Source organism: Pteropus medius, unplaced genomic scaffold, assembly GCF_902729225.1.
Source record: "Pteropus medius unplaced genomic scaffold, Ma_sr-lr_union100, whole genome shotgun sequence".
Lineage (NCBI taxonomy): Eukaryota > Metazoa > Chordata > Mammalia > Chiroptera > Pteropodidae > Pteropus > Pteropus medius.
In genome coordinates this window covers 1,996,740-2,023,134 of record NW_024354911.1, presented here as the reverse complement: position 1 = coordinate 2,023,134, position 26,395 = coordinate 1,996,740, and the positions used below count along the sequence as shown (strand labels likewise).

The window sequence follows — 26,395 nt, the reverse complement described above, 5'->3', positions numbered from 1 at the left end:
CTGAGCAGAAGACATCTAGAAATGATCCCTCTGGCTCCACAGTAGAGGGTAGAGGAGGAGGGTTGCTGGCTAGAAGGCTGGTCCCAGGTGAGCATGTGGGGGAAGGGAGGATGGCAGTGTGAGTTTGAGACTTATGAGATGGGAGAGGAGGGATGACCCAAATCCTGGTGTTTATCTGTTCTGCGCTGTGGCTCCAGGCCTTCTCTGGGCCCTGGAGTTGGGGTACCCTCAAGATGTTCAGCCTTTTACAGTATATAAAGCGCACTCACCTCTGACCCTTAGTAGATCTTGGAAATAGTCCTAGAGGTGAGCAGAGCAGGAAGAGCAGGGACTCATTCCCCACAGACAGGTATAGACCAGGTTTGCCCCAGGGTTCTGTAGGTAGGTGGACGTGGAGTGGGATTTGAACCCAGGTCTCAGGGCCTCTAGCATCTGCCTGTATCACCTCTGTTGCTCTCCACTCTGCCCCAAGCCCTCTCCTCCCTCCTGAGCCCTGTGCTCTTTCCCTGTTTGCAGAGTATGTGGGGCTTTTCAAAAGCATTAATGATAGAAAATAAATTGGAATTGGAGAGGAATCATAGCCGGGCATTCTCGGAGGGCTGCCTCTGCCCTCCCATCTCTCAGCCATATTGAAGCCTGCAGCCAGACCAGAATATGAATGAGTTGGGGCTGGCATCGCTCTTAATCTGTTGGGGAGCCCTCCCTGGCCAACCAGCATTCACCAGCGGCAAAGCTGTTTGCAGTGAGACCTCAGCAGTCCTGGGCATTTTTGACTAGGACTAATTTCTCTGAGATGGAGGCACAGTCCATTGCTTTAGAGGAGTGGTAGATGGGGCCTTGAGTCCTGGTGCCTCTTCCCCCTCAAGCCCTCTGCTGGGGACACCGCTCTGAAGCTAGCCCTGGGTGGGGTCAGGTATTTCTGCCTAGGAGACTGGAGCACATATGAAACTGCCAGTGGCTTCAGGATCTGGATTCCTCATCTGGGTATTCAGGCCTCTGTGTGAATTTTATGCTCTTTGTTCTGTCTCCTCTAGGAAGCCTTCCTTTATCAGTGCCCAGCTCACACTGGGTTTTACATTTTCAAGCCTCTCATGGCCCCTGGAGCAGAGGTATAAACCTGATGCCTAAAGGGGACAGGCAGGTAATGAGTGGAGCAGGCTGGGAGAGGTGGAGACTGTGGCAAGGTGGAGGCACAGGGGCCACCATTTGGGGAGCCCTGCCATGAGCGAATTTTCTCCCAGCTCTGCTAAGTAGCCTTTCCTCCTTGGCCTTGGCTCTTATCTGCCAACCAGCAGGGAGCGTTCCAAGGGCAAGCCCTGGTGTCTGCCACTGCAACCTGTCTCCCAGGGATATGGGCACGGGCTGGGCACTGGGCAGGCTTCCCATAAAGCATCAGAGGCTCTGGGGACCTGGCGAATCACTCGGGGCAACCTTTTTGCTTAAAGGTGGGGAAACTGAGGCCCAGAGATGGGGGGAGTGCTGGAAAGGGCCCTGTTCTGCCCTTAGCAAGACTGTATATCTGCTCTTTTAATCCTCACATAGGCCTAGGAAGATGGTTTCATATTTCTGTTTTAGGGAGGAGGAAACTGAAGCTCAGGGTGGCTGGATCCAGGAAGACATGGCAGGCCTGCGTCTGAATCAATCTGTGGGGAGTGCCCGCTACCCCTTTCTGGCAGGAATGGTGTGCTGAGGCATGCAGAGTCACCCGAGAGAGTATAGTACATTCATGCCCAGAGTAAGCCCAGCCAGGGGCAGGAGTCCTGGGATCCTGGCCCAGATCTGCTACCAACTCCCTGAGTGACCTGGGTAAAGGACTCTCTCTGCACCTCCATTTCCCAAGGCCTAGATGAGGGGCCCCTGGAGGAGCTTAGACTTTGGGGGATCCACTGAGCTCATGTGGCCTGGGTTGGCTGCCAGTCCTGCTCAGTGCTTCTCTGTCCAGCTCATGGGCTCCCTTGACTCCAGTCCAGGCTCATAATGAAACCTCTCAGTCCTATGCTATCTGGGGTCACCATCATGTGGGAGGTGTAACTGTCGCACCCAAACAGGCCCAGTTAGCAGCGTGGGGCAGCCAGGGTAGCCTGTCCCCTACCCCAGGAGAGAAGAGGGCCTAAGGCTACCACCAGGTGAGGAGATTGCCCAAATGCAGGACTGGGCACTCAGCCCTGCGGTCTGGATCCTCACCCTTGCATGGCCCACCACTTCCTTTCGTTCACTCAGATTGGACTCACAGGGACCACTTTGTGTAGTGTTGGGCTCTAACATGAGGAAACTGAGGCCCAGAGACTTTGAGAGTGAGACTCAGCGTTGCTACTCACTCACTCTGACCTCTGTCTCACCCACCCTGTCCAGCCCTGGCATCCCCCAGACAAGGACTCACCCCACAAGACGGCCCACCATCTTGGATAGTTCTCTTCCCTGCGTAGGGAGCCAGCACCTTTCTGTGTTGGGCAACATGGGAGGGGCCTTTGCAGAAAACACCAGGGGAGTGAGCTTTGAGACTCAGCTCAAAGCTTTCTGTGACTCCACAGGCCCTGGCTAGGACCTGGGGCTGCAGAATTGTACTTGCTGACCCCTGCTCCCCAATAGCCCTGCTGATGTGCAGGTGGACATGGGGTCCCTGAGTATTCTCTTCTGGGGGGCTGTCTTACTCTGTCCTGCTTCTTGGTTCTAAATCTCTTTGGTCTGTGGGCCACTGGGAAATCTGATGAAAGCCACAGTGCATACCCAAAACAGATGCACCCCTTGCCCACCGTGTGCATAAATTTATATCAGTGCTCACAGACCTCCTAAGTTCCCCCTCACTGGGGACTCAGGTAAGGAACTCCTGCTTTAATCATTTCTCAGGTGATATGGTTAATGTTGCCTGTTGAGCTGACCTAGGACAGGAAGCTAGGCGTCTCAGTCCCCAGGCCACAGTCTTTCTGCTTATGAAGGTCTCACTGTGCACCTGGCTGCGGGCTGAGTGCTGTGATAATCCACTCACTCTTTCCACAACTTTAGTTTTCAGTGCCTTCTCTGTGACGGATCTGAGCTGGGCTCTGGGTGCAGAAAAGAACAAGTCCCACCCCTGCTCTGGGAAGTCACACCTGTCAGCACTCATAACTTGGGGCCCAGGCAGGACGGAGGTGATACAGGGTAGGAATACCAGAGGAACTCCTGCCCCAGCCTGGATGGAGAGGCTGGGGAGTCAAAAGAAGCTTCTTGGGAACTGATCAGGGAGGGAGGGCATCCCTACAGAGGGGAAGGCAAGCAAAAAGACTTGGAGGCCTGTCTCCAAGGAGGACAAGTGGTCCTGTCTGACTGGAGAGTAGTATTGGGAAGCTGTGGGCCAGTTGGGGATGGACCTCTGGAATTTTCCATCTGCTCGTCGCTTGTCTTCAGGTCTGCTGGCTGCGCATATGAACATGTGCTCCTTCGTACACACGACTCCTGGGTCTCCTATCCCTTGACATATACACTATCTCTTTACTGTGATCCCTGGGAGTGACAACGCACGAGCGTGTGCACACATACACACACACACACACACACACGTGCTCTCTCTCCCCCTCTCCTCCACACACCCCCTCCACAGTTTACCTCTGCAGACCCATTTAAGCCTTCTCTGTGAGCACTGACACCTGCACACACCAGTCCCCTCTTCTGGTACCCACCCTGTCTCTTTATAGAGAGAAATACACCTCCAACTCCCCTGTTACTTTTCCTTCTCTCTCTCTCTCCTTCCCTAGCACCAGGGCTCCATAAGAGCCCAGAGCTGAGTCTCAAAGCTCACTCCCCTGGAGTTTTCTGCAAAGGCCCCTCCCATGTTGCCCTCACCCCTGGGCTCCCCTGAGACTCAGCCCAGGGTTCCTCAAGACTGACATCACAAGGTTTTCTGGACACCTACAAAAACCTCCCACCCTAGTCCTGAAGAGCCAGAAACCTGATGGGGAGCCAGAGGCCCTAGCTTTAGCCCCTAGCTTTAGCCCCAGCCAGTCTGGACTAACTGTGTGACCTCGGGCAACCTCCGACTGTGGGCGTTGGTGTGGAAGAGCAGAGGTATGGCTCCACATTCTCCAGCTGAGGTTCTCAAACTGGTCCTAGAGCCTTGGTGTCCCTCAAGGGGCTTGGGGGCTATGGGGTCTGGAGTGGGCTGCATAGGCCCCTCCTCTTTCAACCACAACAGGGCTGCTTAGATGTACATTTTATATTAGGGTCCGGGCAGGATTTAAAGAAAAAAACCCATTAACTTTTAATCGATTTTGCTTTTCTGATTACAGAAGAAGATCCAACAACACATTTGTGGGTAACAGAGACCATGAAAGCCCCCTTGTCTCCCTCCTAGGCGGTGATCATTATATTGTATGGATATTGTCCTCCAGCCTTTGGGGGCATGTAATAGCCAACAGCTGTTATTTATAAAAATAGGCTCATTCTAAAATAGCATTATGCAGCTTGATCTTTTAAATATTGTTATACATAGAAGTGCCTCCTTCTGTTGAATGGCTGGATTGTTCCATAGTATAGATGTGCTTTATTTTATTTGAACATCGAGTTTTTGATAATTTTAGGCTATTTCTGATTTCTTTTTTACTTTTACCAGTAATGCTGCTGTGAGCATCCTTGAATATTTATATGTGAGTGCCTGTGCTACCATTTCTGTAAGAGAAGCTCCTAGAAGTGAGATTACTAGATTGTAGGGTGTGTGGGTTTAGAATGTTATTCGGTATTGCCAAATTACCCTCCCAAAGGTTGAGCCAATTACCTCTCCTTCCAATAGTCTGAGTCCTCATTTCCCCACATCCTTGCCAACACTGGTTGTTATCAATCAATTTAATTTTTCCCAATCTGTGGGCAAAAAATGGTATTGTGTCATTTTCATTTTCATTTCCCTGATTGCTAGTGAGATAGAACATCTTTTTTTAAATTTATTGGCCAATTTAGTTCTTTTGCGGGTTTCTAATTCACTGCCAATTTTTCTCTTTTTTGTCTTTTTTCTTATTGATTTGTAGGGGCTCTTTGTATATTAGTGATATTTTCTTTCAGTGTCTCACTTGCCTTTTAACTTCGTTTATAGTGTCTTTTGCTGTACAGATGTTTTACGTGTTTATGTAGTCAGGTTTATCAAATTCTCACTTTATGCCTTTTGGATTTAATGTCTGGCATAGAAAGCCTTCCCCCACTGCATACAATTTCATTTCAAATAAGACTTTTAATGCTGAAAAATCTTTGCAAAGCCCTGGTTTGTAGGCTTTTCCTGGCAGCTGCAGCACTGGCTCTGGGGGAGGAGGGCTGGCCTGCCTGCTCATTCATTTTCATCTCTGCCTCTCCCCCGTCTGTCTAGCTTGGGGTTGGGTTGCTCTGTCTCTCTTTGGGCTTTTCTGTGTTTTTACTGTTTTCCATCCCCAGGTGGTTTCCCATTGGGCAGCGATAATTAGGGAAGTGAGATGGCAGCTGTGGCAGCCCTTGGTAAGGATGGGATGGTGGTGATCAGAGAACATTCCCCCTTCACCTTCTACCTGCCAGCCTAGCCCCAAGTCATGTGGGCTGCCAGGGCAGAACCTGGCCCAGTTACTTCTCTTAGAGAAAGTCATTTCCTGCTTGGAGCACTGAGCCAATCCAAGTCCCTTCTTCAACAGTAAGCCTTCTCAGACAGCTAATTCTTCCACTCCCACAGCCCTGGACCTGGCCCCTCCCTTTGGTCCTCGCTGCTCTTCCCCTTTTCTGCCTTCTCATCACTGAGCAACCTGGGGTCCCCCGGCCACCTCTCAGGGTCTCGGTTTCCACCTGTGCAAAATAGATTCTGGGATTCTACACCAGCTGCTGGGAGCCATGGCCCATGTGAGATACAGCAGAGCTGGTGGATCTTCCGAGCCAATCTCTGGAAGGTGTTGCCTCTTGTCTTCTCAGTACTACGTCCTGTTACAACCCCCTTCCCCACCTCAAAAGAAGGAAACCAAAAAATCCTACAGGAGAGAATTTGCGGGCTGCCAACTGCCGACAAAGAGATGGAGACTTGAGTTTCAGGAGGGTGATGACTGATGACTAGGGCTCCCTTTTCTCTGCCCCACCCCAGGCCAACAGTAACGTCAGCAACAGGGGAGGAAAGAATGAACAATGCCTGAAGGTGCTGAACCTGGGGGAGGGGAGGACAGGGCACCAACATTCTTTGAGCTCATTCTGTGTAGCAAGGCACTTTCCTCATGGTTCCTCATTTCTAGAGACTGGGAGTGCTAATGGGGAATACCCCCCATTACCTCCTGAAGGTGAGGGCCCCAGGTGAGTTCAGGACTGCCCCACATGGAGGCCTCATGTGGGAGCTGTAGGGGGTCTTGGGCTGAGAGAGCAGTTGGGAGACACGTCAGAGAAAGCTGGAGGTCTCTCTGAAGCCTGGTTCAGAAGCGTGTAACTGCAGCTTCTGGGGGGAACCTCCCTGGGGTTCCTGCAGCCCCCGGACTTCTGCCCCAGCACCCTCCCTCTGACCGTGATGGCCTGTCTCCTCTCTGAGCTCCTGGCAGGCAGGAGCAATATCCTTTACATCCCTTTAACTAAGCACAAAGTAGACATTTAGCAAAAATGGAAGGAAGGGAGGGAGGGAGGAAGGAAGGAAGGAAGGAAGGAAGGAAAAATAAATTGGGGATGTTGGGTAGAGGGTTCAGGTCTGTGGAAGAGGAGACCTGGGTTCTGGGCTTGATCTTTTGGTTGACTTGCTGGGTGACCCCAACCCTCATTGGGCCTCAGTTTCCTCATCTATTCAATGGATGTGGACACCTCGAGCTCTGTGATTCTGTGACTGTTCACTGGAGCAGGTGCATACCTATTTCTCTCTCTCTCTCTCTCTCATGAACACATGCCAGTACCAAGGCCTTTGATCACAGTGTTCGCTGAGCACCTACTTTGTGCCAGCCTCCTACAGCACTGAACCCACTTTGTCAGCATCCTGGAGTAACTGGTTCCTGGAAGTCTCATGCTCCCTGGGGCACATATTAATTCTGTTGAATACACAGGCATCTGATTTCCAGACCTCCCTAGACTCTGCTGAAGGGGAAGGAGCCAGGAGGGCAGGAAGGAGGCCCCCACCTCTGCCGTGGTTCCCCCCACCCCCTTGCCTGTGAGGCCTGCAGCTGAGACTTCATGTCTTTTCTGGAACTTGGCACACAGGCAGGCCTCGTGTCCAGAAGAGCTCTTGACTCCCTCTATGTCTCCTCCCTTGCCCCAAATCATTGTCATGCTCTATCTGTGGTTCCATTTCCATAGCAACTCCTTGTGACGCTACTGAGCAGAATGGAAGCTTCAGGAAGATCTGGGGTCCTATTCATTATTTTGGAATATAGCAGCTAGGGGCTTGGCGGGGCACTGTGGGGATGGCTTGCCCTCCTGGCTCAAGTGGAACTAGGCTCAGTGCCACCAGCCAGGTGGTCTGGAGGCCTTCCAGGACAGGGCTGCCTGGTTGGCCTGGGCCTGGTTGGCTTATGTCTATCTACTTACTGAGAGTGAGCTTGGGCAATCACTTAGAGCACCCCTTCCTGGCTAGGCCTGTCTTGGAGGACCCAGGCCTGAGGAACTGCCCAGGCTCTGGCTCCCACTCTATTCCATGTTGGTCCCACTGTGTACTGTCCTGTTCTCCAGGACCAGCAGCCATTAGGAGGTACCCTTGGGGCCTGCTGGCAGCAGGGGAAATAGTTTGGGGCTGGTGAAGTACGGGCTAGGCAGGCCCTCTCTTACCAGGTCCACACCACTTAATGGCTCTGTTGTCAGGATAGAAAGGCCAAGGTGGGTCCTGGAGCCTGCTCGGTGCCCATTACTCTGCCTTCTTTTTGGAAGAGAAGTTTGTAACTCATGAGATAAGGATACTCTTGCCTCTAAGAGTCCCTCCATCTTTACCTTGTGGCTAGAAATTCTACCATTTGCACCTTAGACTTGATAGAATGTTGATTTTGGGAGGGACTCAGAGGCCTTTGCCATCTTCTGCCCAGATTTTGGCAACTGTCTCTGAGCCCCATCCATCCATGCTTCCATCCATTCCATCTAGAAGGCCTTGCCAGTCTTCCTGGGGACTTAGGCCTGTGCTGCATGTGCCATGGGGAATGAAGGAGGAAAGGAGGGACTGGCCTGACCTTCTAGGAAGGGAGGGAGCTGCTCACCCTCCTGAGGGCTGCCAGGAACCAGGCCCCAGTTCGATGCCAATTTTCCATGGTTCGCTTTTACCACCAAGGTTTTAGCCACCTGTGGGGTGCCACCTGCACTCATGTTTGCTTAATCCTTGTCTGTACATTAACTCACATTTGGAGGATTAGCCAGCACTCCCCAAGCTGAACATCCCTGAAATCACAGCTGTGAAGTGCCTGTCAATTTTTTGTAATACACAGAAAAATAAACACGTACCTGTGGAACTAAAAATGTTTGCATACCACCTAGAATCCCCTTGTGTACCCCCAGTGGTGTGTGTCTTAAACTTTGAGAAACACTGATCTAATTGAGACCTCTTGGCAACAACTCAGAAGGGGATTCAGGTCTTTGTCTGAGAGGGTGAGGAAACCAAGGTTCAGACTGGGAAGATTTGCCCAGGGCCGCACAGCCAGCAAGTGGGAGATTTCCAGCTGATGCCTGTCTTGGGGCCTTGCCAAGGAGACAGGACTCCCTAGTGTCCTCCCCACTCACGGATGCTTGGTGGGGGCTGGCTCCCAATTACCCTTGGACAATGTGTGGTGAAGGAATAAACCAGAAAAGGTTGGAGAAGGGAGGGGTTGGTGGGTGGGAGCTGTGGGCATCCTTGGGAACTGGGAGGCTGAGGCTCAGGTGCTGGAGAGGCACCCCTGGTTGCTGTGCCTGCTCCTTCTCAGGGCCCAGCCCCTGGGCCTACCTCCTGGGGCAGGGCTGGGAAGGAAGGCAGGCCCTGGTGGTGCTGGACACCTACTGTGCACCAGGCCGCAAGTTCTTTCACTCATTTTTATCTTCCTAGTAGTCTTGGCAGAAGTGACAGTCTCCCTATTTCATAGATGAGAGAAGTGAGGCTCAGAGACTTGATTTTTCCAGGGTTACAGAGCCAGTGGAGAAGTATATTTACACCCCCTCTGCCTGGGGTCAGAAACTCCACCATTCCCAGAGCTCTACCTGCCGCAGCTGGTGGCATATGAGTGTGTGTACCAGTGAGTGAGAGCATGTATGAGTGTGTGTGATTGCATGTGAGTGTGTCAGCAAGAGTGTGTATGTGATATGTATTAGTGTTTATTGCCCAGCTGGTGGGATCAGACCAGTTGTGTGCTTGGCCCTGCAGTGCTCACCAGAACTGCCCCTTACTCTTCCTGACAGCTCATCTCTTCTTTCTCCCACAGCCTCCTGCTCCCAAAGGCCCTGAAGCTCTGGTGCCCCCCAGAAGAGAGGGCAACTGCGTCAAGCCCAGGCTGAACCCTAGCTCAGCTGCACCCCCCAACATCTGCCTGACCTGAGGTAAGAAACTACTCTGGGCAGAGTGGAATCCCTAAGGGAAGTCATCGAGGGGCAGTCTTTCTGGGAGTGCTCCCTTCTCTCCCTCCCCATGTGAAGTCCGTCCAGGAGGTTTGACCTGACAGTGCTACCTCCTACTAGCGCTTGCTATAGCAGGGCTCTGGCAGCCAGCTCAGAAGCCTGAGGCATTCTTCTGAGTGACATGGTTTCATGGACGCACCAGCTAGTGGGTTCCTGTGTGGTGTGAGAGGTCTCTAATGGTGAACTAAAGGACTGTCCTTGGTTCTGTCACATTGTTGATCAATTGTGTGCATGACTCCAGGTTACGAGGGAGTAGGAACAGGTGGACTGAGGCCATTGGAGTCCAAGAAACTGTCAAGAGGCTGGCACTGGCTCTGATCTGTGGAGTTTAATGAGGCTCCAAGCCAGAGTCAGTGTGCAGATCCAGACACTGTCAGGGCAGGATGAGGCTCAGCCCCAGGTGTGTACGTGTGACAAGCACTGGCAGCCAGGTGACCTTGGCTCTGCATGAGCATAGCAGGTGGCCTCTTGGATTGTATTATGAGGAGTAGGACACCCAGAATGTGGGAGGTGACAGGCCCTCCCACTCCATGTCCCCTGTGAAAGAATGTAGAGAAACTACAAGTCCCAAAGAGGTAGGGGATGGGGAAGGAGTGAGACTAGGGTTGCTGCCTGGCTTGACCGCTGGCTTGCTTGTGACTTTGGACAAGTGACTTCTACCCTTTATCTGGGCCAATCCCCTGTCTTTGACAGAGCTCTGTGACCCATAAGAAGGTTTCAGAGGAACTTCCTCTAGACAGAAGGAATGCTGGGGGAAGGCTAGGGGAGCAGGCTGCATGGGAATGTTACCCCGTTTTTCAGGTGAAGAAGAGCTAACTGGCTCAGTAGGGCAGCAGGTCTGGAACCCTTCCTCCAGGACTGGGTGACAGTTGTGGTGGGTGTGGCTGAGGCTTAGCTGACCCGGTCCTCCCAACCAGGAAGCTGGTGGGATGTAGCAGGGCGCAAATGGCTGGATTTCCTTCCTAGGCAGTAGGCCTCACTTTGAATTCCAGTTATCTCCATCAAAATATTCCTGCTAGTCAATCAGTCCTGGGTGGAACGACAGCTAATTAGCCTCTCTAGTTTAACCTGTACTTAATGCTGGGAGATAGGGAGAGAGAATGTGGTCAGGGTTGTCTTTGAGGAAGCCAAGATGATGGGAGAACCAGGGGCAGGGGTGTCAAGGAAGCTGGGTGGCCAGGCCATGGCCCTACCCTCAGCAGGGGCTGCAGCAGCCTCTCTGCTGCCCAGGCAGACAGCACCAGGGCACTGGGAAGCTCAGGGAGCAGGAAGACAGAGGAAAAGCTAACTCAGTGGAGACCACTTTTAGCGGGGGGATTGTGGGCTTGGAATAGGGGACGCCTAGGCAAGCTGTGAAGGCTTTAGGATTCTTTAAAAATGTTCTGTTTTTTTTTCCTGATTATTAAAAAATGTGTGTTTTCTATAGAAAGTGTGAGCACTTAGGTGTTTTACCTGTCAGTCTTTTACAAAATATGTATTTATGACATAAGTGGGATAAAATTGTACTTACTGTTTTCAGACCTACCTTTTGCACTTAATACTATACCAAGATCATTTTCCCATCATTAAATACTTTTCTGCAATATGATTTTTAATGGCAGTGTAATGTTCTAGTCTGTGTGTGCCATAACACATTTAACCAATTCTCTGTTGTATATTTTGATTGTTTCCTATGGTGTATCATTATATACACTGCCTAGATGAACAAGATGATGTATTTAGGGTTATGATGGGCAGAGAGATTTAGCGGAGGTGGGAGGGCCCAGCCTAAGCTACAGTGTAGAAGTAGGGAACTTTGGAGTGTTTGAGAGTCAGGTGCCCGGGTAGGGGCAGGGCTGATCATGGGGAGCCTTAGTGGCATGCAGAGTTGAGACTTGGCTCAACAAGGCTCTGAACCCCTGAGGAAGCCCAGGTTTTTCTTTGCCCACTCCTCCTCCCCAGCCTGCTCTTCTAGTGCTCCTGTGATTGGAGGGGAGGGGGCAGGATGGTGGGGTGGGGGAATGGCAGGCAAGGCTGGGGTCCCAGATGCCACAGCCCTTGATCTCTCAATTCCTCTCTCCCTGACAACTCTGCCCAGGTCTTCTCCTTGCAGGAGGGATGAACACTCCAGCTCTGAACATTTACTGATGCCAGAATCAGTGTGGCTGGTCAGACAGGTTTCCCTTCATCCTGTTGATGGGGAATGGGAGGTAGCCCAGGTCCCTGAGAGCCAGGGAGGGAAGCTGGGATGGGATGTCTCCTCTAGGAAGCTTCCCTGATCTCTAGGCCCAGCTGGCGTCCTCCTCCCCAGCATTCCCCTCCCTGTGCACATCCGTTCACCCAGCACTGCTCGCATGCTGGGTGGAATTACCTATAGGTAGGTGTGGATCTCTTTTTCCCCAAAGACCATGGGGGCTCTCAGGGCAGATATAGTCTGATTTGCCTGTGTTCCCTTGTGGCATACATCAGGTGCTGCGCAAATGCTTATTGCAATCATTCACTAGTTCAGTGGCTCACTCGTCTTTCACTCAACACAGACTTACTGAACACCTGCTGCATGCCAGGCCCTGTTCTACATGCCTCGCATCTGTGGGTGAATAAGTCAGACCGGGTAATTGCCCTCATAAAGCTTGAATTCTAATAGACTAGACAGAAAAAAAACAACAACCCATAAGTAATTCGTAATATAAGGTTAGGGAGTAATAAATGCTATGGAGAAAAATAAGGCAGGAAAAGGGAATGAGCATGTGGGGTGGTTAGGAAAAGGCTTCTCAGGTGAGATGCCTGTTCACAGAGACCGGAGGAGAAGGGACAGGCTCTGAGCTGGGAGCTGCCTGTGGGGAAGTGGGGCAGGGAAATAGGACTATAGGATGTGAACGGGGCTGAGGTGGGCAAGAGTAGAAGTGGGCAGCTGGTTAGGAGGCCATCGTGGGGGCTAAGTGCTTGAGTATAGGAGACTGAAGGGTAGTGAAGATGGGCTCTGAGAACTGGTGGGTGGTGGAGCCTTTGACTGAGCTGAGCTGAGGGACTGAGGATGGGTTTGGAGGGGAAAGGATGAGTCCTATTTGGAGGTGTTAACATTTAAGAAGCCTATAAGCAGGCAGGTGGAGAGGCTGCACGGACCTTAGGTGTTAAGCTGCAGCTGAGGGCCAAGGGGGAGTAGGCATGTCAGGGAGGGAGCTGTCAGCATCTGGTGCTGGCGGGTAGGGTGGGTTTAAAGACTCTGAGCCTAAACAAGGTCATGTAGAGGAGGAATCTGGACCTCACTGCTTAGTATGAATCCGGCCTTTGGGGATCCCTGCCCACAGACAGGCCTGTTACTCCAGCCTTGCAGACAAGCCCTCTGGATTTGCAAGCCTGGAGAAACTGCTTCCAGCCTACCCGCTGCTCCTCCCAAATAGACTAACGATTGGCACCGTCATTCTGTAACTTTCTCCAGAACTGGTGTGGGCAGGAAGTGGGGTGCTGATACTGTGCCCGATCATCTCACCCTTCTCTCCCCAAAGGGAGCCTCATCTGATAAATCTGCTGCAGCCCAGCCGCCTTTGAGCCCTGCTGATGGCTATTACTACAGGCCTGCCTTCATGTCATGCTCCTCCTCAAAAACCTTCAGTGGCTCCTTGCTACTCAAGTTTGAATTTCAGACTCCCCCCTCCCGGTTATTCAAGGCCTTTAGTGATCTGGTTGAAGCCCACTCTTCTTGCCCCACTTCTTTCTAACAAGTGAGACTCCTCCATCCTCTGCACGCACCAGGCTCAGTGTCATCTTCCTTTACCTCCATCTAGAATGCTTTTCTCACCACCAGCCAAATCCCACCTCTTCTCGGACATCTTCCCCAACTGTCCCACCACATATGGCCACTTGGAATGGCCGTTAGTACCTTTCATCTTGTGAGCTACCTGTCATTTTACTGTCATCATCCTCAGGGGTCCAACAGGACTTCTGATTCAGAGTCACTGGGGGAACCCAGGAATCTGGATGGTTAACGAGCTCCACATTCTGGTGGTCTGCTGGCCCAACCCAGACTCACCTTGGGCAGTGCAGCTGTTCCTGAGAGTGTGGCCTCTGATCTTTACTTGCACAGCTGCTGGGATGAGGACCTCACTCTCTCCAGTGCAGCCCAGGCTCTGGAGGCAGCTTTGATGTGGAGAAAGCTCTTCTTTGTGTTGACTGAGCTGAACGTGCCTGCCTGCAGCCTCCGTGGAGGTCTAGCCTCCAGATGGGTCAGAGACCATGCTTGGTAGCTGGGAGGTCTCCTTTCCTACTCCCAGGGCCCAAGAGACTCTGCCTGCCTGGAGAGACTCCCTTTATACTCAGGTGTGGCTGTGGCCACACCAACCAGCCCTTTGTGTGTCTCTGTTGATCTAGCCGTCACCATCGGTGTCAAGGGCTTTAGCCTTTCCCCGAGTATCCCATTCTTTATCTTATCTCATTCTTATCATAGCCATGTGGAAGATGGATACTGTTATCCTAATCATTCTTCCAGCAAGCATTTATTGAGCACCACCTGTGCCAAGCAGTGTGCTGGGGATGATAAGAACAAGCCAAGGGTTAGAGAGGGATGGGGGCTTGTCCAGTGTCACACGTCTACTGAACCAATGTCCTACATCTACTGAAGGCCCTAGTCAGCACTAAAACCCAGGTCTGCAGGTATATTACTTTGCTAGGTCTGCTGTGACAAGGTATCACCAACTAGGGGGCATAAATAGAAACCTACTGTCTCACAGTTCTCGAGGCTCAAAATCTGAGATCAGGGTGTTGGCAGGTCTGGTTCCTTCTGAAGGCTGTAAGGGAGGATCTGTTCTAGGCCTCTCTCCTTGGCTTGTAGGTGGCCAGCTTCCCTTGTGTTCTCTGTGCCCATGTGATGTTCTCCCCGAGTGCATGTCCCTGTTCAAATTTCCCCTTCTATAAGGAGATTAAGGGCCTACCTTACTCCAGTATGACCTCATCCTAATTAGCTAATTACACCTGCAGTGGTCCAATTTCCAGATAAGCTCACATTCTGAGGCAACAGGGGTTAGAACTTCAATATGTAGATTTTGGGTGGCAGCTAGACCTGGGATTTCCATCGTAGTAGTAGTAGTACGTGGGTGGAGCAGCTCACTCCTCGATGTGGCCCAGGGGGAAGGCGAGGCCACCTGGGCCGTCAAGTATAGAGAGGAGATTCCTACATCAGGGTCATGACCAGGGCTCTCATAGGTCTGTTTCAGCTGGGATGTTAATTGGGATCCAGGAATATGGTACCTGTGGGTGCCAGTAACAACCTTGTCCCTGGATACTCTGGTGGAAGGCAGATACATACTAGCAGGCTGGGAGGAGGAGCTCCTGGGGCTCCGCACCCTGAACTGGGTGACCTGGGGCAATTGCTTGCACTTCTGGGCCTCAGTCTACTTGGCTGTGAATTTGGGACCATCCTGCCTGCCTGTGAGAGAATGAATAGGGAAGTATTTGCTTTTGTTCATTTTCATGTATTTGCCCTGAAGATATTTATTCAGTGCAGCTGTTTGCTGGGTTCTGTGCTGTCCCCCAGGCCCACAGAGATGAGATATTCATGGGTCTGGCCCTCAAGACTCTCACAGGCCACTGGCGGGGCAGGCTGATGAAGGTGGCACTTAAGGTTACACCTGCTCTGAAACCAGACATCCCGGATCCAGTCCTAACTCTGCCTCTCTCTAGTGGTGTGAATTTAGGCCATTTACTTAAGCTCTCTAGGCTTCAGTCTCTTTATTAGTAAATCAGCATCTATATTGTGTGGATTAAGTAGGTTGGTGCATGTAAAGGGTTTAGTGCAGTGTCTGGCACATAGTAAATGGTCAAAAATATAATTCTAAGTCATCAGCTACAGCACAGTATGATAGAGGGCAGCAGAGGGGATTATGGGGAGCTATGCATTGAGTGTTAGGCTCTGTGGTCCCTGCCTTGTTTGGGTGCCCTGTCATCATGTTAACCCTTTAGCCATTTGCCACCCTTTGCTCCTAGGGCACTACAGGTTTGGGTGGCTAGGAGGATATGGAGCAGGCATGCTCAAAGAGAGGAGTTGGAGGCCTTCTCAGTCATGGGTGGGAGTTTGGAGTCTGTGCAGGTGGAGTGGGGCAGCATGCTGCCACTAAGGCCGCTGTCCCCTGCAGAGCTCTGCAGTTGGGGAAGGGGGGTGCCCAGGTGCCGAGGGTTTGGCTTTGTTAGCTTTTGTGTTTAGTTTGCAGGTTTTGGGGAGAGGAGATGGTGGAGAAGCAAAATTAAAATTCCTCTTTGAGAAGTTAACAACTTCCAAATTAAAGGATTCTTATTTGTGAGATGCCTTAGAGGCCTTTTCAATCAAGAGGCTCTTCTGAATAATAAAAGGGCTTGAGCTGGGGTTGGAGACAGCTGGAGCCTGAGCTGCAGATGAAAGGATGGGGGACACTGAAAATGGCACCAGGGCCTTGAGAACCATGGCTGTGTGCGATGGGGGTGGGGTGAAACTGTAGCTACTTTCTAGTCAATGGTGGGGGTGGGAGTTGGCATGGGGAGAGCAAAAAGGGGTGGATAGTTCCCACCCACACACCCCAAAGCCCTTGGCTCTTTCTAGCCCCAGCCCGAACTGCATACACCTGTGCCCTCCTCCAGAGACCCTCTGCTCTTCCTCTCAGGCCAGGATAGAGTTGGGAGGAGGCTGGGGTGTGCTGACAGTAGTCTGTAATGGTGGATGTGGCCTGAACCTTGGCTCAAGAGCAGTCAGTCTGAATAGGGGGCAGTGTCCTCTTGGCTTCTGAGACCCCAGGCTACCCGGTGCCTATGCCATGTCTGCTGCTCTAACCTAGCTGGCCAGGTGACATCCTGAGTATGGTTTTGTTGCTGTTTGGTGGGGGTGTCTACCTGCATTTTAGCCTAGCATCCCCATCTAATGCTGCCCAACAGGTTTCCTGGGAGACCAGATCTGTCCTGCTTGGGGCTGAGTATCTCCTGGGTTTCCCAGGAGAGGTACATTCTCAGATCTTGCTAGGGTAAGCTGGTCTAATGTAGCTGAATGTCTAGAATGTGGAGGTAGTTATTACCTGAACCCAATTACAGATGAGGGAGCAGAGGCTCAGTGAAGTGAGATGACCCCTCAACACAGAGGATTCTTGCCTAAAGAAGTGTCTCTTCCCATGTCCCCCGAGGCCTTCCAGTTCACCAAGCGGAGAAGAGCTGGAGGGGACATTGGCCAAGGCCCTCCGCTCAGTGGGCAGTCCAGGCCTTTACCCCAGGCCCCACAGGGTCCACTCCTAGGAATCGCCAAGGTCATTTGAGGAGACCTTGCCACAGCCCAGGCAATGGCTCTGCTGTCCAGGTGGTGTGGAGGGTGGCAGGAGTGTTTTCAGCCACACCTGCCATACCCTCCTCCCCCTGGGTGTCCTACTTTCCAGAGCCACAGGCAGTCTGTGTAAATACCCAGAACTGGGAGAGCCGGGCCCCCTGAAAGGTCAACCAACCATGCAGGCTTTTCCCAGAAGTCCTGGGATTGGGCCGATAACTGGGAGAGGTACTCGATGGGGACAGGGAGGTGGCTGTCTAGCGGGCTGGGAGAGGGTGGGCCACCAGAGAGGGCAAGGTGGGTCCTGTAGATGCTGAGAGGGGAATGCCTAATCAGGTGCTCTAACCAAGCTGGGAGCTTAGAGACTTTGGATTTAAGTTCCAGTCCTGCCACTTACTGTCTGTACGGCCTTGAGCAGGTGACTTCATCTCTCTGGGCCTCATTTTCCTCCGGTGAGGCGCAGACAACATTGGAGCTGAGGTGGAATAGCGTGTGTGGACTGCAGGGTTGGCAGATCATGTATGTGGACTGTGGATTTGGTGGGGCTGGTTCACATCCCAGCACTGCCACTGGGCAGGTGCTTCACTTACTTAACCTCAATGTCCCCATCTGCACAATGGGCATAATGATACCTATCTCACAGAGGTGTGTACTTTGTCAGTGGGAGTCTTCTATTCCTTTCTCCCTGAACTATTTAATGAGCCTGTCTTTCCTGAGTACCCAGTGGGCTTTGCCTGGGCACACAAAATGAGTAGCTGATATGGTCCCTGCCTTGGGGTATCAACCCGAAGCTAGAGGGACCAAGGAGAAATGTTGTGAACCTCAGGAAAGGGCAGGAGATGAGGGCTGAAGTCAGGCAGGGCTACCTAGAGGAAGCCGGACCTTAGTGTTCAGGAAGACTTTGGGAAGGGAGTGGTGCAGGGAACAGTGTGGAGATCGAATGCCTGGTGTGAGCAAAGACCAGGCAGGAGGAGTAAGCACGGAGTAGGGTGTGTAGTCCTGAGAGTAGGCAGTGGGGGCGTGGGGCATGGAATATGAGTGTGTAGGTGCAGTCAGAGCCCAGAGAGGTCCCAGCCTTGGAGCCCTGGTGGGCGTGGGGGACTAGGAGTTGGGAGTGGGACAGCTGTTCCCTGATGCAGGGCAGGGGGACAGCAAACATGCAGCCTGGATCCCAGCATAGAGTCTGGCTTGAGGCCTGTGGGGAGGGGAGATGGTTCAGCATAGGCTCAATATGCACAGACAGGCCTCCCCATGCCGCGGGGCCTTGGGTGGGAGGTATGAAGACCTCATGCAAGGTCTGGGAGGAGGCTGGTGGCGGCAGCCCAAACTGGCAGGATGGGCCCATGGAGGGACTCTGGGTGGAGGTGGAGGTCAGCCTGAGAGCAGCCTCTAGCTAGGATTAAGGAACCAGGTGATCTGGCTTCTCAAGGGCCCAGAGATGAAGAGTTAGGATGGGATTGCGGTGGACTGGGAGGTCAGGGAAAGTCATGCTTATCCAATACCCACTGTGCCAGGCCCTGAGTCAGACTTGCTCTGAACTCCTTGGCTTGCACAACAGCTCAGAATGGGGTTAGCATTTGTCCTTAGCCTAAGGAGTTGGAAATTAGAGAGGCTAATGACTCACCTGCCTCAGGTCATATTCCAAATCTGAACTCCAAACTTCTTACCTTTTTAGGGACTCTTCAGGGCTGTGGTTTTTAGCAGTGATGACCTCCCAGATTTCCCTGGGCAGCTCAGTAGAGGGACACCCAACCCAAATATGCAGTCTTCCTCGACTTTGTCTGTTTTGGGCAGGCTCAGAGAGGTTGAGGGTGTGCCCCAATGCTACACAGCACTGGGGTCTGTAGTTCCTGGCTCCCTGGAAAGGAGGTGCTGTGCTCCCTTCCTCTACAGAGTGTGGTGGTCCCTGCCAGGCCCTACCAGGTCTAAGGGCAGAGGGAGTCTTTCTAGCCACAAGTCTACTCATGTCTCTTAGCCACTGAGGGAGGCTTTGAAATCTCAGCCCCAAATTAAAACCTGTGAACACTTCAAAACAATGAAAAATTTCCCTAATAAAAGGGGAGGCACACTTAGGTACGTCCTAAGCGAATGGAGTGACTTCTGGGATTAGTCCAGGATGTATGGGAGGGCACCCAGCTAGGAAAAGTGTGAGATGGATATTATTGAGCAAACGAAATTGCTCAAAAGAGGAATAATTCTTAATATGCACTGGCCATAAGCAGAAGGCATCTTGGCTCCCGGCTGCCACGATCCCTCATTAGCTGGCCCTGAGCAGGGTCTCTGGACCTTCTGGGATGACGTTCCAACCCCATAAGCCAGTCTGAGTGGGAGTGAGTGGGCCTCAAATCTTTCCTTAGAGCCTCCCAGGGCCTTTGGAGTCTTGCCACCTCCCCTGCCAATTCCCTTGGCCAGGTAAGGCAGGGGGTGGGATTCCTCTTTGCCTTCTATGTGAGCCACCTCTTTCTCTAGGACCTTGAGACTCAGGCCTGCCCATTCCTCAACCTCAGGACACCTGGGGAGTCTTTGCACAGACTCCCTCTCAGCCTGCCTCAGTTTCCTTGTCCGGGGCTTGGCCAGCAGCCTTCTCCCTGGCTACCTTACCTCAGGCAGTGAGTGGGGAACAGTATTGTTCACTCTGGCCCATTCAGCTGCCTAAAGTGTCTTCTTCGCGTTAGACCTAGGGGAAGGGGAGGCTAAGCCAGTTCGCACTTGGGAATATAAAGGAACACTACTGCTAAGGTGTAAAGAACAAGGGGAGGCCTCCCAGGTTCCACCTCTTCGTCCCAGCTGGGGTGCAGCCAGCTCAGAGGCAGGAGCATGGGTTTCTGAGTCAGACGAGTCTGAATTTGGGTCCTTGCTCCCTACATTTCGACCGTGGAACCCAGGCAACTCCCACTATCTTTCTGGCTTTCTCATCTGTAAGAGATGGGGTTCTTTTTATCATCATTATCATCTCATATTTTTTTTTATGCCTACAGCACCTGGTCTTCCTAGGTGATCTCCCATCCAAGTACTAACCAGGCCCAACCCTGCTTAGCTTCCGAGAACAGACGAGATCATGTGTGTTCAGGGTGGCATGGCCGTAGTATCATCTCACATTTTTGAGAGCACGATCTTATTCATCCACACAACAGTCCTAGGAGGTGGGTCCTGTTACTATCCCCATTATGCAGATGAGGAAATAGGCTCAGAGAAGCTGGGCCAGGACTCAGAACTGTATTTCTGATGCCCTGTAACTGCTCCATGAAGTTATTTAGAGAAGAGGGCCCAGATCACAGGTGCTGTTCCATAAGGCTTGTCCCCATCTGCTCCCTTTTCTTAGCTGAAGAGGTGATGAGGCCCTTCAGCTGGGGCAGGGGATACTGGGAACAAGGAGCCCTGCCCCACTTCTTACCACCTGTCTCCAGCTCAGAGTCGGCCTTTCTTTTCTTTCTTTCTTTCTTTCATTCATTCATTCATTCATTCATGCATGCATTCATTCATGCATTCATTCACTCACTCACTTGTCAAGTGTTTATGAAACACTCACTAAGTGCCAGGTACTGTTCTAGGTGGTGGGAATCTAGCCCTGCTCCTGCCCTCAGGCGGTTTCCGTTCTTGTGGGAGTGACAGTGAGCCAAACTGCACATAATTTGTATAAGGTCAGACTATGATGAATTTGGGAGGGAGATAAACAGGGTGATGAAATAGGGAGTGGCTGAAGTGGGCAGAGCAGCTTTGGAGGGGAAGAGGTCCAGGCAGACCTTTCTGAAGAGGTGACACTGAAGCTGAGACCTCAAGTCTGAGCAGAACTGTGCTCAAGGTGGACTGAGGAGCAAGTAGGTGGGTAGGAGCTGGGTGTGTTTGAAGACTAGGAGGAAGACAACATGGCTGGTGGGTGGGGAATGAGGGAGAGAGGGAGGAGAGAGATTGGGAAATGAGGCCCTACTGGCCCTACTGGCCATACTAAGGACCAGCTTTTATTCAGAGCACGGTGGGAAGCTCCAGAGACATTAAGTAGAAGAGTGATAGGATCTGATTTGTGCTTTTCAAACCCTGTTCTGGCCACCACAGGGAAAGAATAGATTAGAGTCTACAGCAGGGAAAACAGGGAACTTAGTGGGAGTGGAGTGCAGGGTCTGGAGGAGAGTGGTGGGGTCATGGCTGGGTTGGCTGGGGGATGGTGAGAACTAGAATGATGGAGAGATGCTAGAGACTGGTCTTGGTGTGGGAAAGCTGAGAGTTCAGGTTGGGGGAGGTCATTTTGGCCTCAGTGACAAGATTCGTGGTGACACGGTTTTATGAGATGAGAATCTGGGCCAGGAGGAAGGGTGACAGTCCTTGTTTGGACTTGTTTGGGCTGAGGTGCCAAGGAGCCATCCAGTGGAGCATCATTTCCTTGGCCAGTCGGGACTTCCTGTGTGTCTATAGTTGCTCTCAAGAAGACTTTTCTCATCTGGTCACACTGATTCCAAGGTCAAAGGCTCTGCTCTAACATGTTGGATAATCTCATTGCCAAGTTCATTTTTCAGAAGAGGAATTTGAGGGGCTCAAATTTGAGGAGACCTTAGCCAGTCTCCCTCTGACCTCCAGCATCTTGAGGAGGGAGCAAGAACCTGAGTGATACTTGATAGGAAGGTGGCAGGAAAGCTATGGGAACCCAGTTTCTGTCTCCTGCTGATGCCTGGCACGTGTGCACGTGCGCACGTGCGCACGTGCGTGTGCGTGTGTGTGTGAGACCGAGAGAGGAAGAGAGAGAGAAAGAGCAGCGCCTGTGTGTGTGAGCTTGAGTGTGCCTTGGGCCCATTAACAAACAGAAAAATAAATTAACAAGTATTCAAACCACCAAATGTTCCTTCTGTTCTGTATAATAGAGCACGGGAACATGATTTTCCCCTGGAGCAAATTGCTACAGCTGAATCTGCTCCTCCAAAAACTGTTTGAAATTCTGGAATCTTTGTCAATTTTGAGTCCTTCTCTTTCTGCCTCCTGTCCCCAACCCCCAGGCTGCTTCACTCTGCCTTCCCTGTGCCAGGCCTCAGAGGAGCCAGACTGTTACAGAGCAGGGGTCCTCATCCTGCCGATCGGGTAAGCCTGGAGGGCAGCAACTCAGTCCGGAGATGCAGAGGTTGAGGACCTTTTGGTGTGCCAGGCATGAATGAAATGCCCAGAGCCAACAGAAAGGACCTGCAGCCTCCCATGGAGGCTGCCACAGACATGTTGTATGACCTTGGGCAAGTCACTGCCCCTTCTGGGCTTTAGTTTCCCCCTGGCAAAGTGGGGCTTGGGGCTGATCACACCCACCATCCCATGTGAATATGCCTTGGGGTGCACACAGTGCTGTGTGTGGACCACCTCCTTCTGAGGACGCCATGTGTAGAGAATGGTGTGCTTCCTGGATCCCCTCCACCCCTGCCATGGGCCCTTCTGTGGAGCCTTCGGACTCAGGGACTCTTGTCTTGCCTTTGAAATCCTCTAGGGCACTTCTAATTTTCTTAAAGCAAATTAATTTTAATCTACTTTAATTAAACATGTCATAAAAATGTCTATTATAGACTTTCTCTCTCTCTGCATCTCCTGATCATTTCTGTCATTCAGAGCCCAGGTCAGGTCTCCACTTGGAGGCCTTTGCACGTTGACTCTTGGCTGGCTCAGGCCCGACTGTTACCTTCTATGGAGGCAGAAGAGGAAAGCTGGAATCTGGTGTTCAGGAGCCATAAAATTCCTGCCTCCTATCTGTCTGAGGGGTTTAGCTGTACTTTTTGGAAGACTCAGAGTTCCATTAATGCTGCATCTACCTCTGTGCTCCTCATAGAGGATTCAAACCTCAGAGAAACTGCTGAGGCTTTATAGGCTGGGTGAAGGACAGGCCTTGGTTGGGGCCCACGGTGTGGTCACAGGTCCAGCCAGCCAAGATCTGGCCTGTCTTCTCCAGCCCTAGGACTGCCCAATACCTTGTCTCCTCCAGGAAGCCCTCCTTGACTTTGCCATTTATCTTATAACAAAATCCTGTAGACTAGATGGCTTAATCAATAGCAGTTTGTTTTCACAGTTCTGGAGGCTGGAAGTCTGAGATCAGGGTGCCAGTATGGTTAGGTTTTAGTGAGAACTCTCTTCCTGACTTGCAGATGGCTACCTTCTCTCTGTGTGTTCACGTGATGGGGAGGGAAAGAGGGAAGGAGGGAGGGAGGGATGGAGGGAGAGATATTTTGGTGTTTCTTATTATAAGGGCTCTAATCCTACCAGATTAGGGTTCTACCCTTAAGACTTCATTTAACCTTAATTACTTCCTTCCATTACAGTCACATTGTGGGGTAGGACTTCAACATATGGACTTTGGGGGACACAGTTTGGTTTATAGTGCCATCCCTGCATGTCTGTCCCCTGGCTACATTGAAGCTACACAGTCTAGCATTTGTTGCAAATTGTTGGCTTTAATTTTCCCCAAGTCTCCTCCCAGCAGAGTACTGGGCATACTGGGGGCTCTAAAATGACACTGTGGCTTGAGCTGCTTCCTGGCTAAAGTCACAATTTCAGGAAATTTCCAAGTCCTTCCCCCGGCATGTAGTGGGTGGGCTGCATACCCTAACCTTTTTTCACATCCAGAATGCCTGTTGGTTGTCTTAGGTAGTGGGGCCTCCAGACACATACACCTGCCATGTCCTCCCCTTTGATGGCTCATCATTGCCCACAGGGAAAAGTTCAACCCCCTTGACCTGCTCTCTTAGGCCCTTGGAACTTAGCCCTTGCTCAACCCCTTTAATCTCACTTCTTGCCCCTTCCATTGTCCCAATAACATGTCTTACTATTTTGTTTCCTGTTTTTGTACCTCTTATTCCTTCTGCCAGATATGAAGCTGTTTCCTTATCTAGCCAGTGAGCTCCTACTTATTCTGCAAAGCCTTCCTCAGCATAGCCTTTTCTTAGCTCCCTGAGCTGAGTTGGTTCCTCCCTTCTTTGAACTTTGGTGGCACTCTGGGCTTCCCTGCCACAGTGCTTAACACCCTGGATGGTCTTTGTCAGGGGCTGTGTCTGGTTCACTGTTGGGTCCTAGTATCTCCTCAGTGCCTGGCTCCATAATTGTCTATGGAGTGAATGAGTCAATAAATATTTATTGAGCACCTATTAGTCCAAGCACAGTTTTTGGACTTGAGAGGCTGTCATCATGGAGCTTACATTCTAGTAGAGGAGACAGACTTAAACAAGATGCATAAGCAAATACATATTTGTTAGATAGTGATAATGTCGAGGAGAAAAAGATAAAGCGGAGAAAGGGGAAAGGAAACATTGGTGAGGGGGTGCCTCACGGAGAAAGCAACTTTTAGGTAAAGACCTGAAGGAGGTGAGGGAGCCACATGGATACCTGGGGAGAGCATTCAAGGCTGAAGGAACAGGGTCCCCGGGTGGGAGCATGCCTGATCTATGTGAGGAACGAGGAGGCCAGTGTGGCAAGAGAAGGAGAGGGAGGGAGGGAGAGGGGTGGAAATTGATGTCAGAGTACAAATGGGGCCAGAACTTGCAGACCTTTGTGAAGACTTCGGCTTTTGCTCTGAGTTAGACCTGAGTTTACTGCAGGGTTTTGACAGAGTGACATCTGTGACTCGGGTTTTATGGATCCCTCGGCTGTAGTGTTGAGGACACTGAGAGGCAGGGACAAAAGCCGCAAGCCCAGGGAGGAGGCTGTTGCTACACTCTAGAAGAGAGGGTAGTGGCTTGGACCAGGGGGTGGCTGTGGGGGTGGTGAGAAGTGGTTAGATTCTGGATAGATTTTGAAGGTTAAACCAACAAGACATGCTATGCTGATGGTGGATCCACTCTGAGCATGAGGGAAAGAGGAGGTCAGGGTTGATCCCATGGTTTTTGGCAGCAGGGCTGATGGGGGTTCCACCACCTGAAATGGGGAAGCCAGCCAGGTCAGGCTTGGAGTAAAATGAGGCACTCAGTTATGAACATGTGAAGTTTGATGTTCATAGGAGGGCTGGTAACTAAGAGGGGTGTCGAGTAGGTAGTTGGTGACTGCGGGAGACTGACTGATGGCTCCCAAATAGGCCCATGTCCTAATCCCTGAAACCTGTGAGGGTTACGTCACAGGGAAAAAGTCTTTGCAGTTGTGGTTAAATCAAGGATCTTGAAATGGAGTGATTGTTCTGGGTGGTCTGAGTGGGCCCCAAATGCAATCACTGGTGTCTTTATAAGGGGGCGGCAGAGGGAGATTTGATTAGAGAGGAGAAGGTGATATAACCCTAGAGGAAGCGATTGGAGTGATGGGGCCATAAGCCAACGAATGCTGGCAGTCACCAGAGGAACAATGTGAGGAAAAGTCAAGCTGGAAAAGTCAAGGAAGGCATTCTCCCTTACAGCCTCCAGAGGGAACCAGCCCTGCTCACACCTTGATTTTGGCCCAGTAAAACCAATTTTAGAGTTCTGGCCTCCAGAACAGTGAGAGAATAAATTTTTGTTGTTTTAAGTCACCAAGTTTGTGACGATTTGTTACAGTAGCCATAGGAAACTAATACAATTGTAGCAGGCCTGGTAAGAGAGTGAGTGAAGCACCCTCAGTGTCCTGGGGCCATGGGGAGAGGGAGTGTGTGCCTTCCTGTGTGATGTGAGGTCAGAATGCCTACAATGACAGGATAGAACCTACACTGTGATGATAGCAATGATAGTAATAGCAATACCCCATATCCCACCTGTCTGGCACTTGATGGTGACTAAATCTTGAATGTTTACTCCTCATGATTCCCCTGTGATTAAGACTGTGGATCGAGGAGGCTGGTGTGAGCACCTAGAGTGTCAGGTCCAACACTGTTTTCTCCTTTAGTGTTAGCTCAGTGACAAGGGTCATCTCTGCAGGGTGGGCTCGAGGAAAGGGCTGAATCTTCCAGTGCATCACCTGTCAGGCTAGAAGGCTGCTCTTGTTTAGAGCTGGGTTCCGGGGCCAGTCTGCCTGGCTTTGAATCGTGGCTCCCCCACTTACAAGCTGTGTGGCCCCGGCTACGCCTCAGTGTCCCATCTTTATTAGTAGTGCTGGCCTCATGGAGTCATCATGAGGTTTAATTTATTACATGTAAACATGTAAAATGCTTAGTACATATCACCCTTTAACCCTCAGGCCTTGGGGGGCCAGGACTGTGGTGGAAGGAGCTTTGTAGTCCACGGTTCTGGGTTTGAATCCTAGCTCCACCATAGACCAGACGTGCCATCTTAGAGGCTCAGTTTTCTCCTCTTAACACCAGCTTCCTGCTGGAATGTTGGGAGAACTTGGTGGCTGATATGTAAAGGGCCTGTAATGTTGGGCCTCCAAATTGAGGGCTCAGCCAGGGTCAGCTCCCTTCTCTCCTTCCTGCCAAAGCCATGGGAGGGCAATCCATTCCCCAACCGGCCTCTCCTGTGGGCAGATTCTGTCTTAGAGGTTGCAGGACAGTAGTGAGTGCAATGGCGAGGGGTGGCCTGGGGACTCTCCAGTGGCCCTGGGCATGCCAGGGAAGGTGGCCAGGGCAGCTGGAGTGAAGCCTTAATGCGCCATTAACATTGCTCTGGCAACACGTTTGTGGTTTTGTTGGCCTCGGCAGTGGCAGTACGTTCAGGCCCGTTGGAATCTGCAGGGAAGACGTGGTGATATTTACAGTCCAAATCTCTGCCCTCATAAAGGGAG

General features: G+C 51.5%; 1 protein-coding gene and 1 pseudogene across 1 annotated transcript in view; one reads left to right on the top strand and one right to left on the bottom strand.

Moving 5' to 3' along the window:
• Positions 1-26,395, top strand: part of LINGO1 (leucine rich repeat and Ig domain containing 1) — a 197,095-nt gene that overhangs the window by 12,278 nt on the left and 158,422 nt on the right. The window contains exon 2 of the transcript XR_005651452.1: positions 9,318-9,432. The gene's annotated coding sequence lies outside the window, so the exon portion shown is untranslated. The remainder of the gene's footprint in view (positions 1-9,317; positions 9,433-26,395) is intronic.
• Positions 19,732-19,850, bottom strand: LOC120597980 (uncharacterized; annotated as a pseudogene).